This window comes from Arvicanthis niloticus, chromosome 5 (genome assembly GCF_011762505.2).
Source record: "Arvicanthis niloticus isolate mArvNil1 chromosome 5, mArvNil1.pat.X, whole genome shotgun sequence".
NCBI lineage: Eukaryota > Metazoa > Chordata > Mammalia > Rodentia > Muridae > Arvicanthis > Arvicanthis niloticus.
In genome coordinates, this window is record NC_047662.1 from 7460465 (window position 1) to 7475692 (window position 15228).

Here is a 15228-nt window from a genome sequence, read left to right on the forward strand (position 1 = left end):
TCACACCCTCAAAAGAGGCTGCTGGAGAAACTCCTTTGTGATAGGTGCTGGGCCAAAACCAGTGGCCTAAGGAAAGTCGGAGCCCCACTACCGCCAACCTTTGTGTCAATTTAAGCAAATATTGTGGCGTTTCCATGGTGATTCCTGTTTTGAATATCCACTTCGCTCACTTTCTAAAGGGCTTTTCCTGTTTGCATTTCAACTTGAAACCTGTAAATATTTTCAGCCTTTTTAGGAAAAAAAAAAAAAAAAAAAAAGAGCCCAAGTGCGTGCAAATGCAAGCACACCAACAAGTACACAACTTCTTAGGCGTGCAATCTGGCTTCGTGCACATAAGGATGTGGGCCATAGAACCCCAAGGGTGTTCTCATTATCCACTCTCACACCCATCCTGCATCTAGAACTGACATTAACATTTGGGTCCTCCACCTTCCTAGCTGGTAACATCCCATACTTAGTGGCTGTGTGTTCCCCAAGTGGCTCATCCCTGACTGCAAGGTCTGGCATGGAGCAGGCAGCAACCTGGTTAGTTTTATAACTTGGCTCAGCCATCAAAGTTCTCAGGGTGCTCTCCCCGGGGTATGTGAGCCCCCTCTTCTCCTGACTCCCAAGGCTGGGTGAGCAGAAAGGGACTGGCTCTTGGAAGGACAGCTTCAGCACCAGACCCTCCTCTCTGCTGGGGACAGTGTTTCAGGGCTCCCTGGGGGGGTGGGGGGTGGGGACTGGGCTGGAAGATGACAGCAGGCTAGGGCTGGATCGACCTGGCTCCCATCCCACCCTTCAGCATCACACAGGGTTAACAGTGTGTTTCCTGGTTTCCATGGATTCCTGCCAGGCCCCTAATGTGAGTTTCGTGTGATTTGGGGGAAGTGGATTTCCTTTGTTTTCCAGTTTGGGAATATATTTTTTTCTTTAAAAAGAGGAAAAAACACTTTAATGGGAACTTCAGGGCCACTGAGAGACTTACTCCTTTGGGTTCTGAAACTCCCTTGCCTGTCAGTCCAGAATCCCAAAGCCTAGGCAGCTTTGGACCCTGGCAAAAAACCATGGCTGTGGGCCAGAGGAAGAGGTGCCTAGGATCATAGACAGATTATACCCTAGACCCACCCTCCTGTAGGGGTCTCTACCCCAGTACCCTACCACAAATCAGTGTCTAACATCGGAGCTAACAAACACCCCTTCCCGTCTCACACACTGGGACACTCACACTTGCCCAAGCAAGAGGTGAGGAGAAGCATCCAACTCCCAGACAGGAGTTCAACCACATGCCAGAGGTGTCCCAGAGTCTCATGTTCTGGACAAGAAGGGTTCTAGTTAGCTGGGAAAAGGATACTCCAGACCCCTGAGGACCTTTGTTTCTTCCAGACCACCGAGGGGCCTCCCCAGGAGAGGAGGGGCTGAGTTAAGGATGTAACCAGGACACCTCCTGTTCTATTTTCCCCATTCCTCCCATTGCTGTCCAACCTTGCTAGGGCAACATGACCTTGTTCCAAGACTCCCCAAGCAAGTGGCCTGACCCATTTACCAAACCAAGGCATGGGCCCCAAAGCCTTCCAAGTACTGTGGCCCTCCCACGCCACAGGCCCCAGGGCTGAGGCTCCAATGTCGGTCAGTAGGTGCCGACCAGACGCCCAGGTGAACAGGTGAGAAGCCAAACACAATGACAGACAACCCTGACATGGAGATCCGAAACCAGGCTCTGAGCCTGGAGTTCTGATGGCCTCCCTGGAGCCAGGCAGTAGCCTGAAGGCTTGGGTTCCTCACAAATCTGGAAGGACAAGGAAGAAAATGGCAGGCAGCCATCTTCCCTCCCACCCAACGTGCTCAAGTCAGCAGAAAAAGCCAGTGGGGCTCCAGAAAGTCCCCAGATCATAACTACCCTCTTCTTTTAAACCTCATCAAGAACCTTAAGAACCTTCCAGAGCCTCTCCAAAGGGGACTCATATGCCCCTCTGCTCTGTTCTCCACATATCCGTTCTCATGACATTAAACTCCATACAGAACTGGAGTAATTTGTTCACAAGCCTGTCTTCACTACCGGATTCTTAACTCCTCAAGGGCAAAGCCCAGGTCTTAATTATCTTTGCGTCTCCGGCACTTAGCACAACAGCTGGCCCACGGTGGGCGGCATAAGTGTCGGTGGAGCTGAAGTAGTCCCTGATTTCATGTCACCACCAGATGAGCCTGGTGCAGCTTCTCCCTCTCTCCCAGCAGAGCGCTCGATTGGCCACTTTCACACTCCAGTCCCCTGACCCCAACCTGCATGCTGGTCTCTCTCCTCCTCCATGAACCCGCTTAATTCCCAACATGCAGGTTTGAAGGGACTTCTGATTGTGTGAGCCTTTCCCAACTTATCTCAAAAAGGACTGAGCACCTACTAGGTGCCAAGGAGGAGAGGGCAGAGTGGGTGAGTGGGTTTTGCTTTCTGTCAGTCGGCTCACATGAGGACGGACGGTATTAGCTAACTAGATTCATGCAACAAGAATGGTGTCAAGTGTTCTACACACACGATCAGAATGAATCTTTACAACACAAAGGCAGGAACAGTAATGGGCCCCGCGGATAGATTAGGGAGGGTAAGCACAGAGATATGAAGTGACCAGCCAAAGGTCACATGGCTCACAGGTATGAAAGCCAGGGCAGGGCTGGTGACCCACCAAGAGTTCTCGCTCCATTCCTCCCTCCCCATGACCCCCCCTTGTCCAGTGTTTGTGCCCCTCCTAATTCTCACCTCTGCCTGCCTGGAAACAGGTCTCCAGCAATACACAGGGGCTGCCTGGAAGCATCTGGACCTTGTAGTCAAAGGGAACATCTGTGCTCAAGTGTACTGGGCAGGCTTAATAGTGGGAAGAAGGGCAGACCCATGAAAGCACACCAGACAAGCAAGAGGGGCACCTGGATCCCTGGTGAATGAGCTCTCAGCTACAGGCCTGCCCATTGCTATGTACTCAGGAGGTCCTGTGAGCCTGGGACACCTTCTGCTCCTCCCCAAATAGGGGACCGCTGATAATCTTTCTCCTCCATGGAGAGGCAGAAATTCGCCCACCATAATGAACACCTGCCTCAGGGGCGTGGGCTTGGGGAGCAGGGTTAATGTGCCCTTGGTTTTTATCTTAGGTGAGTGTGTGCACCACAGGGAGGGAGGCACCCATCCTCTCTTCAAAGGAGAGAAGACACAGAGATGGCGGGGAGAGATCTACACGAGCCAGGAGAGATGGTAGAGGATCCGCCAGGGTGGGGAGAGGACAGAGCGCTAATGAACAGATTTCATAAGCCACCCGGAGTGAAAACAAAAACACAGACATGCACATTGCCCAACTTCAGGGTTGTATGGAAAAGAAGAAAAAAAAAACACAATAAAAAAATCCACATCTTAAATAGAAAAATCCTCCATGATGTGTTGCGGCATGAAAGCGTTCTCCACTGCATTTTTCCTCCGTGACCTCACACAGCCTACAACGGGTACGCCCAGCACGGCCGGTATTTGATGGTACACACAGAGCAATCCCACACGCTTAACCAAAACAAGGACAGTAAATATTCAAATCACTCCAAACTGGCATCTTGCGGCTTCACGTGACCTCTGGAGCTGGCTTAGTTGACTCTGAGAAGGGCCCTTGTAGATGTTAGGAGGTGAGACACAGGAGACCAGAACACAGCTCAAAAGGAAAGAACCAGAACTCTGAGAGCCCAGCTCCCAACCAGCCCATTCCCAGGGGGCTTTCTATATGTAAGGGGCTACCCTGCTGGGAAAGGGGAAAGGAACAATGCCCACACATCACTGAGTCCTTGCCTACATATCACTCACCCCATAGTTACTGTCTGTCTCCTTCTTGTCTCGCCCCTCCTCCTTTTAATTGTTGGATGAATTTACAGAGCACTGTGCCAAAAACAATCAACTCTGGGGAACAGAGTTATACAGAAAAGGGCGTGTCGCCAGAGGGAGACGGATATCCATGGAAACCACCACCTTTCGCAGAGGCCTAGGTGAAGCTTGGTTGAGGTGGACTAGGTTGGGGTGTGTGTGTGGAGAAATCTGCTCCTCCCAGAATGTGGCCTTAGAAAAGGCTGGAGAGGCCGATCAACTGAAGTGACCAGACACAGTGTGGAGAGACAGGAAGTAAAGTCAACCAGACAGCATGTTATAGGCAGGGCTGTTTGCTTATGTGCACGAATGCACGCACGCGCGCGCACACACACACACACACACACTTTATATGTCACTGTACCAGGTCATTGGGCAACAGGCCATAGCAACTAAGGGGCACAAGCTTCAGAACCAGATTGCCCAGGTATGAATCCAAACCCTGATACTCCTGAGGTCTGTGGCCCTGGAGAAAATTTTACTTTGACCTTTCTGGGTCTCAGTTTCTCTATCATAAAATGCAGATACAAATAGTTACTCCTGAATCTAAGCATGAAGACTTAATCATTTATTAGAGGTATCATTCCAAGGAAAGGATGGTGCCCGTGAAATAGGTGATAAGTCATAAAGAAAGAGAGGGGGTGGGCGAGAACGCTCTTAGGCACTGCTATGACAGAGGGAGAATATAATTCATATGACTGCATTGTGTACTTGGGGCTGTAAGCACCATCATATACAGTCACCCCAAGCATCCAGTAAGGTGGATGTGAGAAAGTAAGGCTCAAAGAGGGCTGGGACACACCCAAGGTCATGCACAAGCACAAGTACCAGAACTCAGAGCTATTGGACAGGAGTAGACTGAGTGAGGGCAAGCAAAGGAGAGAGGCTCTCTCTCTTTTTTTTTTTTTTTTTTTTTTTTTTTTGGTTTTTCAAGACAGGGTTTCTCTGTGTAGTCCTGGCTATCCTGGAACTCACTCTGTAGACCAGGCTGGCCTCGAACTCAGAAATCTGCCTGCCTCTGCCTCCCAAGTGCTGGGATTAAAGGCGTGCGCCACCACCGCCCGGCCAGGAGAGAGGCTCTCTCCATCCTGACTTAGATGTGGAGTGGTCCAGGATTGTTTTCCCAGATGACAAAATAAAGAACCCCTCAGTACCAGTGACTGCAGCAGAAGGTGCAGGGGAAGATGGGTTGATAGACAGGGCTGGGTATCCACATTCCATGGGAGGTCCTACCTAGGGCCGACCCTACAAGACCAATGCTACCTGCTGAACTCTCTCTCTGCCCAGGTGGCATCTCAGAATCAGATCCCTGGAGATCGAGTAAGAGTGTGGGCTACCTGACCCCCAGCAATGGACCCATACAACCTAAGAAAAATCTTTCTTCCAAGTTGGAGTTCCATTGAGAACCTGAGTTTTGACCTTCCTGGAACCTAGGCAGATATCCCTGGGAAGGAAGGACAGGGCACAGGCAAGGAGAACATGGAGGAGCACAGATCCTCCCCACTGAAAACCATATCCAGGGAGTCCTGCAAGCCAAGCTAGAGGCACAAGCTATCTGCCCTGAAAGGTTTTGTCCTCATCCTAGTTGAAGACCAGGCTTGGTGGCTCAGCCTTTCTGCGATCGACCACCCAAACTCATTCAGATATTTCCTCTCACTTGCCTTTTTAAAAAAAATTTAATGTTCTCTATAATTCATCCATCCCAGAAGATAATCGATAGAGCCCGTAATGAAAATCTGAGCCATATTTTATGATCCGCTGCAAGCAGAAAGGGCCACATCAGCAGGTCCGTTTTTGGCTCTCCCTATCTGTCTTGCCTGCTGCCCAGGGATTGCTTGCCCTGCCCCTGTCCACAGCCTTCCTAGAGCTCACACAAGCGGGGCCACGACCCTGGCATCACCCCAGTGCTTACTCAGTCAACCCGGTCAAAGATAGTCATAGGCCTTTCTGGAGTGGCCCCCATCGTGAAGCCCTGGCACCCCTACCCTGGGAGCTCACTGCACCTTCATTCAGTGTCCTCTGGAAGTCCCCAGATTTTTACCAGCGGCATTTCCCACCAAGAGAGACTGCTTCAGGACATGGGAGACAGTGAGGCAGTTGGTAAAGTACTTGCTGTTTAAGCATGGTGACCTGAATTCAGACCCAGCACTAAAACCAGGGATGGTGGTACATATGTGTAACCCCAGCTAATCTGTGGATTCTTTATTCAGTGAAAGACCGTGTCTCAAAAACTAAGGCGAAAGCGAAAGAAAGACACACTCTAGTCTCCATACACACATATACACACATGTGCGTGCACACGTCCACAACATATAAACACATACACACAGGCACTTCTTATTTAGTGACAAACGTGGGGTAAGGGTGGAGGGAAGAGAGAGAGAGGAGAGAAAAGAGACAGGCTGCCTCTCCTTATCCTGGGCTGTAAACTATATCTTGGACCTTCTGGTCAGAGAAGGGTGGGGCATTATTGTTCATTTTCACTAGCTCCAGCAAATCCTTCTGGTCTCTCTTGTCTCCCGTCCTGTGAGGTGAAAGAGTGGACACACCAGTCCCAAGCAAGCATGGAACACTGAGGAGTCCTGGCTCCTCCTACTTGGAAGTCAATCAGCAGGCTGCCTGTTCTTCCCAGAATCCTCTTGCAACAATCAGAGAACAACAAAGGGTAAGTGCTAGGAAGAGGTGACTCCAGAGCCAATCGGAGTCCAGAGAAGGGGAGGGAAGGGAGAGAGCTCTAACCAATAAGAAGAGTGTGCTTCAGTCACATGATAAAGTACTACCCGAGCTGTAGGACAATCTTCTCAGAGTGAGTTCCTGCACAGCCAGGGCTACACCAAGAAAAAACCCTGTCTCGGAAAACAAAACCAAAATTATACAAACAAGCAAATCCCCAAAAGCAAAAACCTTAGATTTGGTGGAAAACTTTAAATAGCATTGTTTCGAAGACTGCATAGCAGAATGTCCAGTGTTGTCCAATATGGCAGTCTCTGGACACCAAGAGACTCCGTGGCTACCGAGCACTGGAACAGGGTGACTAAGGAACTAAATTTTTAATTTTATTTAACTTTAATTAATTTACATTTAAATAGCCACATGTGACCAGAGAGTAACTGTATTGAACAAGACAGGTTTAGAGGAATAATCTCATTGATGTAAAAATAGCTTTTCTTAATAAAAAATTAAAAACCCTTTTATCCCAATGCAACAGGAATAACCGTTATTAACTATAATAATGGTTAATATTTAAATGTGCTGCGGCATGCCTGGCTCAGTGTTAAGTATTTCAGATGGGTTGTCACACAGAATCTTAACCAACTAAGTTTATGGTTACTGTTAGTCCCAGTTTATAGATGAGAAAACTGAGGCTCAAAAATACCAAGTCATTTACCCAGTGTCACACGGTTGAGCCTCAATGGTGTCTTGGCACTTCCTTAAACTACTTTTAACTATATCTGGCCTATTTTTAAATTATTTCTTTGACATTTAAAAAACTTTTAAAATATTTACTCAGAAGTATAAATTGTACTAATAGAAGAAATATATTTTCAAGGCTTAATTTTATTTTATATGTATGGGTGTTTTGCCTGTATGTACGTATGTGCAGCAACCGTATGTGGGGTATGTGGACCATGTTCACATGCTTGCCTGGTGCCCAAGAAGAGGAAGACAGATGCCCTGGAACTGGAGTTATAGACCATTGAAAGCTGCCATGTGGGAGCTGGGAACCAAACCTCAGCCCTCAGCATGATCAGTCAGTGCTATTAACCACTGAGCCATCTCTCCAGCCCAAATGTGTTTTTGTTTGTTTGTTTATTTGTTTGTTTTTCAAGACAGTTTCTCTCTGTAGTCCTGGGTGTCCAGGAACTCACTCTGTAGACCAGGCTGGCCTTGAACTCAGAGATCCACCTGCCTGCCTCTGCCTCCCCATGCTGGGATCAAAGGCGTGCACCACCAACTTCACTACCACTCAGCTCCAAAGATGTATTTTTAAGACACCCTAAAAGGGGCTGGAGAGATGATGGCTCAGTAGCTGTTCTTCCAGAGGTCCTGAGTTCAATTCCCAGCAACCACATGGTAGCTCACAGCTGTCTGTAATTCCAGTATCAGGGGATCCGATACACTCACACAGGCATACACGCAGGCAAAACAGTAACACACATGAAATAAAATAAATAAAAATTTTTAAAAAAAGACACCCTAAGGAGCAAAAGCTGTAAAGAAGTTACTGGAGCCCCTGACTAGTAACTCATGGGAAGTAGAGAAAGAAAGCCCACATGCCCTGTGTCAAGAAGAGCCAACACCTTCAGGGATGCTGAGATCTCCCAGGCACACGCACCCCCTCACTCCTCACCACTCAGAGCTTCAGAGATCCTAGTTATTCCCTAGTAGGAAAGGGGTGAGGAGAAGGAAAGGATAGGGGTGCTGGGGTAGAGGAGGATGGAATTCTGGGGAGCAGTCACCTTGGGCTCCGGGTTCCCACCTCCTCTTGCAGGAACCTAAGATTTCATCAGAGTCTGGAACACAGGGCCAGCAAGGTAAGGGCAAGGGCAGGGGCAAGGCCTCGGACATGGACAGACTTATTTTTTTTTCCAAGAGGGACAGCCACTATTCCTAGTCACCTGCCTACTCTTGGGCTTGGTTCAGTATGAGGGTTGCAAAGAAAATTCCTCTCAGAATCAGGGATGGATGTGGGCAGCCCAGACGGCTGAGCCACAGTCAGAACAGATTCAGGGAGATTCCCAGTTGTATTTTTGCTTTCCGGGGCATCAACCTTGGGCTGGAAGACACAAAGTGACAGCCTTACCTAGTCTGGATTTTATTTTGGCTTCACCCTCACCGAGATGTACGGATTGTTGTGGGAAAGTAAGCATAAGTGTCCTTACTTAGAAGTTACCATTACTGTATACGATTGGTCCTGGCTCTCCAAGGTTCTCTGTCATTTCCAGCCTATCCTAAGGTCCCCTGAGTTTATATATTTATTTTTTGGGGCCGGTTTCAGGTGCTTCTAGTTTATCACACAATCAGTCCTGTGAGGTACACTGGGTGTTTCCAGAAATTACATCACAAAAAATCATGCAATTAAAGTGTAACGAGGGGAAAAAAAAAACAGAGCTGTTGCTTAATTTCATATTTTAATTGGCGACTTATTGTAAACGTAGACTTTTAAAATGGAGGCGCCTAAGCAAAGCCAGTAAACAAGGTTTTCTAATGAATTAATTTCACCTCCCTCCTCCTGCTCCTCCTCCTCACCAACGCAACAGTCACTCTCAGATTTGCCCGGTGCCCTCTTTGTCTTCTATCCCCTGTCTTTATCTTTGCACAACGACACATAGTCCAAATAAAATTAGGAAGTCTAGTACCACGAGGGCCCAAGGGAGTCCTGGCCCATAGGTTACTAGCTTTGACATTGAAGTTGGCTGTGAACAAAGAGTGAGGGTGGAGGTCTCTTCAGAATTGACTCTGGGGGACCCTGTGTTCCTCTTAGGGCACAAACCTCAAAAGAGGACAGAGAGGAAAGCTGGGAACAGTGATGACTGAGGGGAGACTGGGAGGGTGGGGCGACAGAGGTAAGGAGACCTAGAGAAAGAGAGAGACTGAGCTAATGTGAAACCCAAGAGCCTGCTAGCTGCCCGGGGGAGGAGGAGGGGCATGTTGAGGAGGACTGGAAGAAGAAGCCATCTGTGGCCATGGAGAAATGCTGAAACTAGAAGATTCTGTCTAGGTCAATTCAGAGAAATGATACAGATATCTCTCCCAGATGCGCACAGAAGTGATCCAGGCCCACCCCACCACTGCTCAGGTGACTTCAGGGGTCTCAGGCATCTCCAGAGGTCTCCAGGGTTTCTCTTCTCCAGCCTCCCAGCTTGGGAAGTACGCTTGGCAGCCTCTTACAGTCCTGTTCCAGGAACAGAACAGACTGAGGACGCAGAAGAATCTTCCACCCACTGCTGCACACTAAGAAGAGAGCGCACAGGGCTGTCTCAGTGTTCCTGCTAACTGGGAGCAGGGTGAGGCCTAATTACCCCAAGGATGTGGCCAGATTAAGGAGGACATGGTGGACTAAAGCATGCCTCTCCCTGGCACTGTCACCTCCCAAACCAACACAGAGACACCACTGAGGACCAGCCATCTTAGACCTGGCCAGGGTATTCAGTGTCCCAACCAAACTCCACTTTGGCCACTATGCCAGTCTGAAGAACTGCGACAGAGGACTCAATGGGGGTGCTATCCATCTCTTTCCTCATCCATTTCAGACTCTTTAAACTAGACCCTCCTGCCTGACACCCACATGCCCAGTGATAGGCAGCTTTGTGATCACAGTGGTGAGGGGCTTGGGGACTATCCAGACCTCTACTCACTAAGATTCCAAAGAAAGGAAGGAGGGGAGGAAGGAAGGACCAAAGAGAGGAAGGGGCCGGACCCCATGTTGTGACACACCCGGTTAGGAACCCAGACCAAATCCAACGACAGATCCTGCTGAGTTGAGCTTCAATCGTAAAGGAAAGCTCCCATCAAACACAGGCTGGGCATGGAGGTACCCCAAGATTAGAGATTTGGAAGCCCATCTGAGGAAGCTGGCCCTGGGAAGACAGCAACAGGATTTAACACCTTATCCGGGCTGTCTGGTAAACACCCTGAGCTGTGCCTACACTCCGCTAGGCAGCTGGGGCTCTTCAGGTGTGTCTGCGGCGGCAACGATGGGCAGGTAGAGACAGCAGTAGGAAAAGACAGGAAGGGGGAGAAGGGGCTGAGGGGTGGAAGTAGGGTGGGGCTAGCCTGGGAGGACGGGATGGGAGGCAGCCAAGCCAGACAGTCCAAGAGACAGCTGACAGGTGCAGGAAAGGGGGGCGGTTAAGTCAGGGGGATAGAATACTGGAGCATACCCATGCTATACCTGGGGGTGGGGGTGGGGAAAGGGGAATGCGAGGAAGGGTAGAGTTTTGTGGGTAAAAGATTTTGGAGTTTAGCCTCCTTGTCTTCAGACTAAAGTAGAAACTGGGATAGCCTGGGCACCAGAGCATAGGCTCACCCAAATCTCAGATCTGGGCTTACTGCGGACAGGAGGAAGAACAGTGGACTGGTGTCCATCGGGAAAGAGTGCCTACTGTTCATAGAGGATGCCCACACATTAGGAAGAAGGACGCAGGGAACAGCACTGGACCTGATGAGAGGGTCCTGAGAAGTAAGAATAGATAGGCAGAAAAGAGGTGCCTGGGGTCCTGGTCATCCTCAGGGGAGACCACCACAGCTCTGACACAAGTCCAGAGGCCAAGTGAAGAGACCTGACAAATGCCTGTGCCCAGGCCAGGCGCTCCTGCTGCCACCTGCACCACCAGGCTCAGCAGGGCACCACTAATCCTCTCTCCTCTTTCTGCCTGTTCCATGAGTAATTACAGTTTTGGGTTGAAATCTCCTCGGAGTGTAACCCCCTGCCTGATGCCCTGTCTAAATCCTTGGGTACACAGCAGGGCATCTCCCTGTCTCAAAGAGCTACAGACCATTTCCACAGCCAAACAGCACACCCTCGCTTGAAAATCTGCTCCCTGCTTGTACTCTTCCTGTCCTGGCCTTGGCTCCTTCAAACTGTGCGGACCCTGCCTCTGTGGCCCTCAGCTGTCAGCTCGGGGCCTCCCAAGTACACTGGTATGGAGAGGAGGTGGTTCCTGGGCTACTAATGTTCAACCTGCTCATTCTAAACCCTGTGATCCCCACAAACCCGTCCCCAGTTTCTTCATCTGAAAGAGCTCCAGAGAGGTCAAGATGGACAGGCTTCCCACACTGTTGTCCCCCGTGGGAATAGCAACACTACTGCTGGAGTCTAGCTTGACCCTTAGATGTATCCCACCATCTAAGTCAGTGTGAGTGCTCTCTGGTGCTCTCGATATAGCCCTGCAGAATAGCCATCAGGAGAAGCTAGGGGCCTGTCATGTCCTGTCCTTCTTGGCTCCTGTGCCACACCTGCAGTCAAGACCATCATCCTTAAGGGTTCTCTGTAGCGACTGCTCCAGTTTCTTTGAAAGATCCCTCTAGTGTCCTCCATTATGATCTAGCCAATGTCAACACTGAATCTTCTCCTTAACGGCATCCACCTTTGACAGTATGCATATACACACACCCCACCCAAGCAAGGGAGAGAGAATATACTAGGACAACCCCCACATACACACACGCGTGCGCGCGCACACACACACACACACACACACACACACACACACACACACACACACAGAAAGATCTAGAGTTGGAAACAAGCTAAATTAACTCACTGTTTCCCCTGTGCTAGGCAGATATCCAGAAAACCCTGGGCAATACACCCCACTGACTCTGCCAGACATTAGAACATTTGCTCGGTTCCCTACCTTCTGGAAGTGGGTCCTCAATGCATCCCTTTGGGCCATTGCTGCTGATAATTTTTCAGAGATAAACAAACCGGTTTGGATAAAACAAGACCCAGCCTGAATTCTTCACCCAAAACTCAAAAAGAGCCTCACCTACCACCCTTTTCCTTTCTTTCCCTCTCTACCTACCTTTAGTTCCAAGAAATTCAGGTCACTTGACTTAAAAAAAATAAACCTTTTTGCTTTATAGACACTACCACACCCATGTCTGGCTCGTCATTTGTCCCTACTTGAAGGGATGCTGGCTCACTGAGAAAGTCCTATTCTACTTTCTCAAGGTAGCCTGGGCTAGAAAAAAAAAAACAGCATACATTCAAATGTGCCTGTCAACTTCTGTTTTGTTAGCTTCTAGCCTGTCTTTCTCATGTTGCTTTTAGGTTCCAATTTCCGATGATTCCTTTCCTTTAAAATCTGTAGTCTCTTTTCAGAAGGAGAGCGTGGTCTGGACAACTGGTCTACCTGTCGTGTCCAGCCAAAACAGAAGTTGCTCAGCTCTCCTGGGGGCTCACTAGGCTAATACAGGCCAATGTCAGGATAGGAAGAAGGCCAAAGGATCAAGAAGAAAGACAAAGATCTGAGATCTATGGTCACACGTGTCTCTCTACCAATTCAGTGTGTGATGTACCTGCCTACACTCACAGAGGATGTCCAGCACAGCCTCACCCACCACCCTGTCCCACCCAGTCAGGCACCTCAGTGGCCTCGGCATTTCTAAAGAATGCTTTGTAATTTCTGCCCTCAGCTAGTCTGGAACCTCTGCCAGGGCTCCCGCCTCCAAAATCCCCATCAGTGGGGTCTGCCTGGTCCCTGTAGCTAATTTACACCCGTCAGGGTTTAAAATAGCTGAAGCATAAATGAAAAGTCCAATTTCTTCAAATTTGCATTGTAAAACCATCCTTCAACTTCCTTGAAATAAATTTTACTATTTTATTAGTGCAAACAAAATGGTAATAAAACACTAATACAGCGTCTTGTATCCAGGGGAAGAGCTAAAATTAACATAGAGCGAGCAGTGTTTGCTATTACATTCAATTACCTTTTTACTTGAGATTTACATTCTCATCCCCTTAATCTCCATAGTAGTGGCTTCAAAATCATTCCTCCCAGGCTCTGCCCTTCCAGAGCCCCCACAGCTGGAAGCCAGGCCTCCCGCCCAGATGGTGCTCACCCTGGGCACGGAGCCTGCCCCTTTCTCCACAGCTGCCAGTTGTCACAAGGTCCCACTCCTCTCCCCTGCTCATAATTTTCTCACATCTCAGCCTCTCAGTATGAGGCAAGTTCAAACCAAAGGGCTCTGACCTGAGGCACAGGCAGACACACAGTTATCAATGAGAGGTGCACAGGGCATGGGCCAGAGGCATGGCCCGCCGAGCCTGCTGAAGGCTCTGCCTGGTACGATACAGAGGCGGGAACTCTTGAGAGTTCTGGGGAAACTGCCATCTCTGGTTTGACAGGTTGTGGGAGAGGACTTGCTACATGGCACAGCTGGGGACTCTGGAGGGTGGCAGGAAGCTCCAGTCATGCTAAAGTGGGGAGAAATTGGTCTAGCTGGGTCTAGCTCTTCTCCGTGTAGATGAAGTCAAAGTCTTAGGATGTGTTGTTAGTTGTTGGCAGAGGCGGGGCTAGAAATCACCTCAGATGTCTCCCCGTCCAGGGCTCTTCCTTCAAAAAGGCATATTCCCTCAACCAGGCTCTCCTCCCAGTTACCGCCATAAAATCTGATCCCCCAAAAGGACAAGTATAGCACAGCATACATTCAAATGTGGAACTGGCCAGCTTTGCTCCAAGCCCCTGTGTTTCCAAGTAGCCCAAATGCTTTGCCCAGATTCCAGAACTGCCACGGACTAGCTATGGGACCATGGGCACATGGCCACTCCTTCCCTAGCCTCAGTTTCTCCATCTGCACAAAGATAATAATCCCTGAGCTCACAATGGCCAAAGGGATCGAGCGGGCACAGTAAAGCAGCCACGTGAGCCTCAGAGCCCCAGTGGCAATCCTTCTTGAGCCCAAAGCAAAGTGTGTGAAGTTGGGGTCCTAAGCAGGGCCACAGACACAGGCCACAGGGTCCCAGGCAAGGATACCCTTGACCTCTGTGACCTCAGTGACCTCACCTTGAATCACAGTCTTTCTTTCCTGTTCCAATCTATGGAAAAAAGACCCCAGTGTGTCCCTACAATATCTTTAGCGCTACAAAGGAAAGAAGGACAGACACCAAGCCCAGGCCCCAGGCCACCTCCTGGGAGCATTCAGAGAGCATGTCTGGGGAAGGCAGACAAGGAGGTTCTTGATAAAAGAGTTGTAGACCTCTCTCCCCTAATTTTAATCTACCTGGCTGTTAAAACTAGGGTTGGGGGGAAGAAATCGGTTAAAGTTAAAGGGACACACACAACCGCACACAGTCGTCCACAGAGGCAGAGAGAGACTCAACTGCCCACTCGACACCATCATGTACAACCTCGCACACAATCACTTACATAAAGTCACTCACACACACTCACACACTCACACACTAACACGCACAGCCTCTCACAATCACTCCCAGTCACTTCTCATGGACACAAACAATCGCAATCCTATACCCAACTACTCGTATATACTACTATGGATTCACACGTAGCGAGTCAATCGTCGTGTACACAAACTCACCCTATCATTCACATAACTCACAGGGTCACATACACACCAACACCCACACAACCATTTACACACAACCACATTTTACACACCTAACCTGACATCCAATCCCAAACACTTTCTAGCCATGACCCCCCCCCCTCCCCTTCCCAACTCTCACTCTTCTGGAGAACATTGGGTAGAAGGTTCCAGTTTAAACTGACGGGGGTTGGGGGAGATGGAGAGATGGTTCAGTAGTTATGAGCACTGACTGCTTTTCCAGAGCACCTAAGGTTCGAGTCCCAGCACAAACATGGTGGCTCACAACCATATGTAACTCCAGTTCCAGG

General features: G+C 49.3%; 1 protein-coding gene across 7 annotated transcripts in view; it reads right to left on the reverse strand.

The window, feature by feature from the left end:
* Casz1 (castor zinc finger 1) overlaps window positions 1-15228 on the reverse strand; it is a 148837-nt gene that overhangs the window by 116196 nt on the left and 17413 nt on the right. Inside the window, exons 1-2 of one of the 7 annotated variants that reach the window (XM_076933734.1) lie at window positions 2732-3307; window positions 1208-1294 (exon numbers count right to left, since the gene is read on the reverse strand). The exons of 5 other annotated variants lie outside the window; for them this stretch is intronic. The gene's annotated coding sequence lies outside the window, so the exon portion shown is untranslated. Of the gene's footprint in view, window positions 1-1207; window positions 1295-2731; window positions 3308-15228 lie in introns of those variants that run through there. One more of the 7 variants, XM_076933735.1, reaches the window with a different exon arrangement.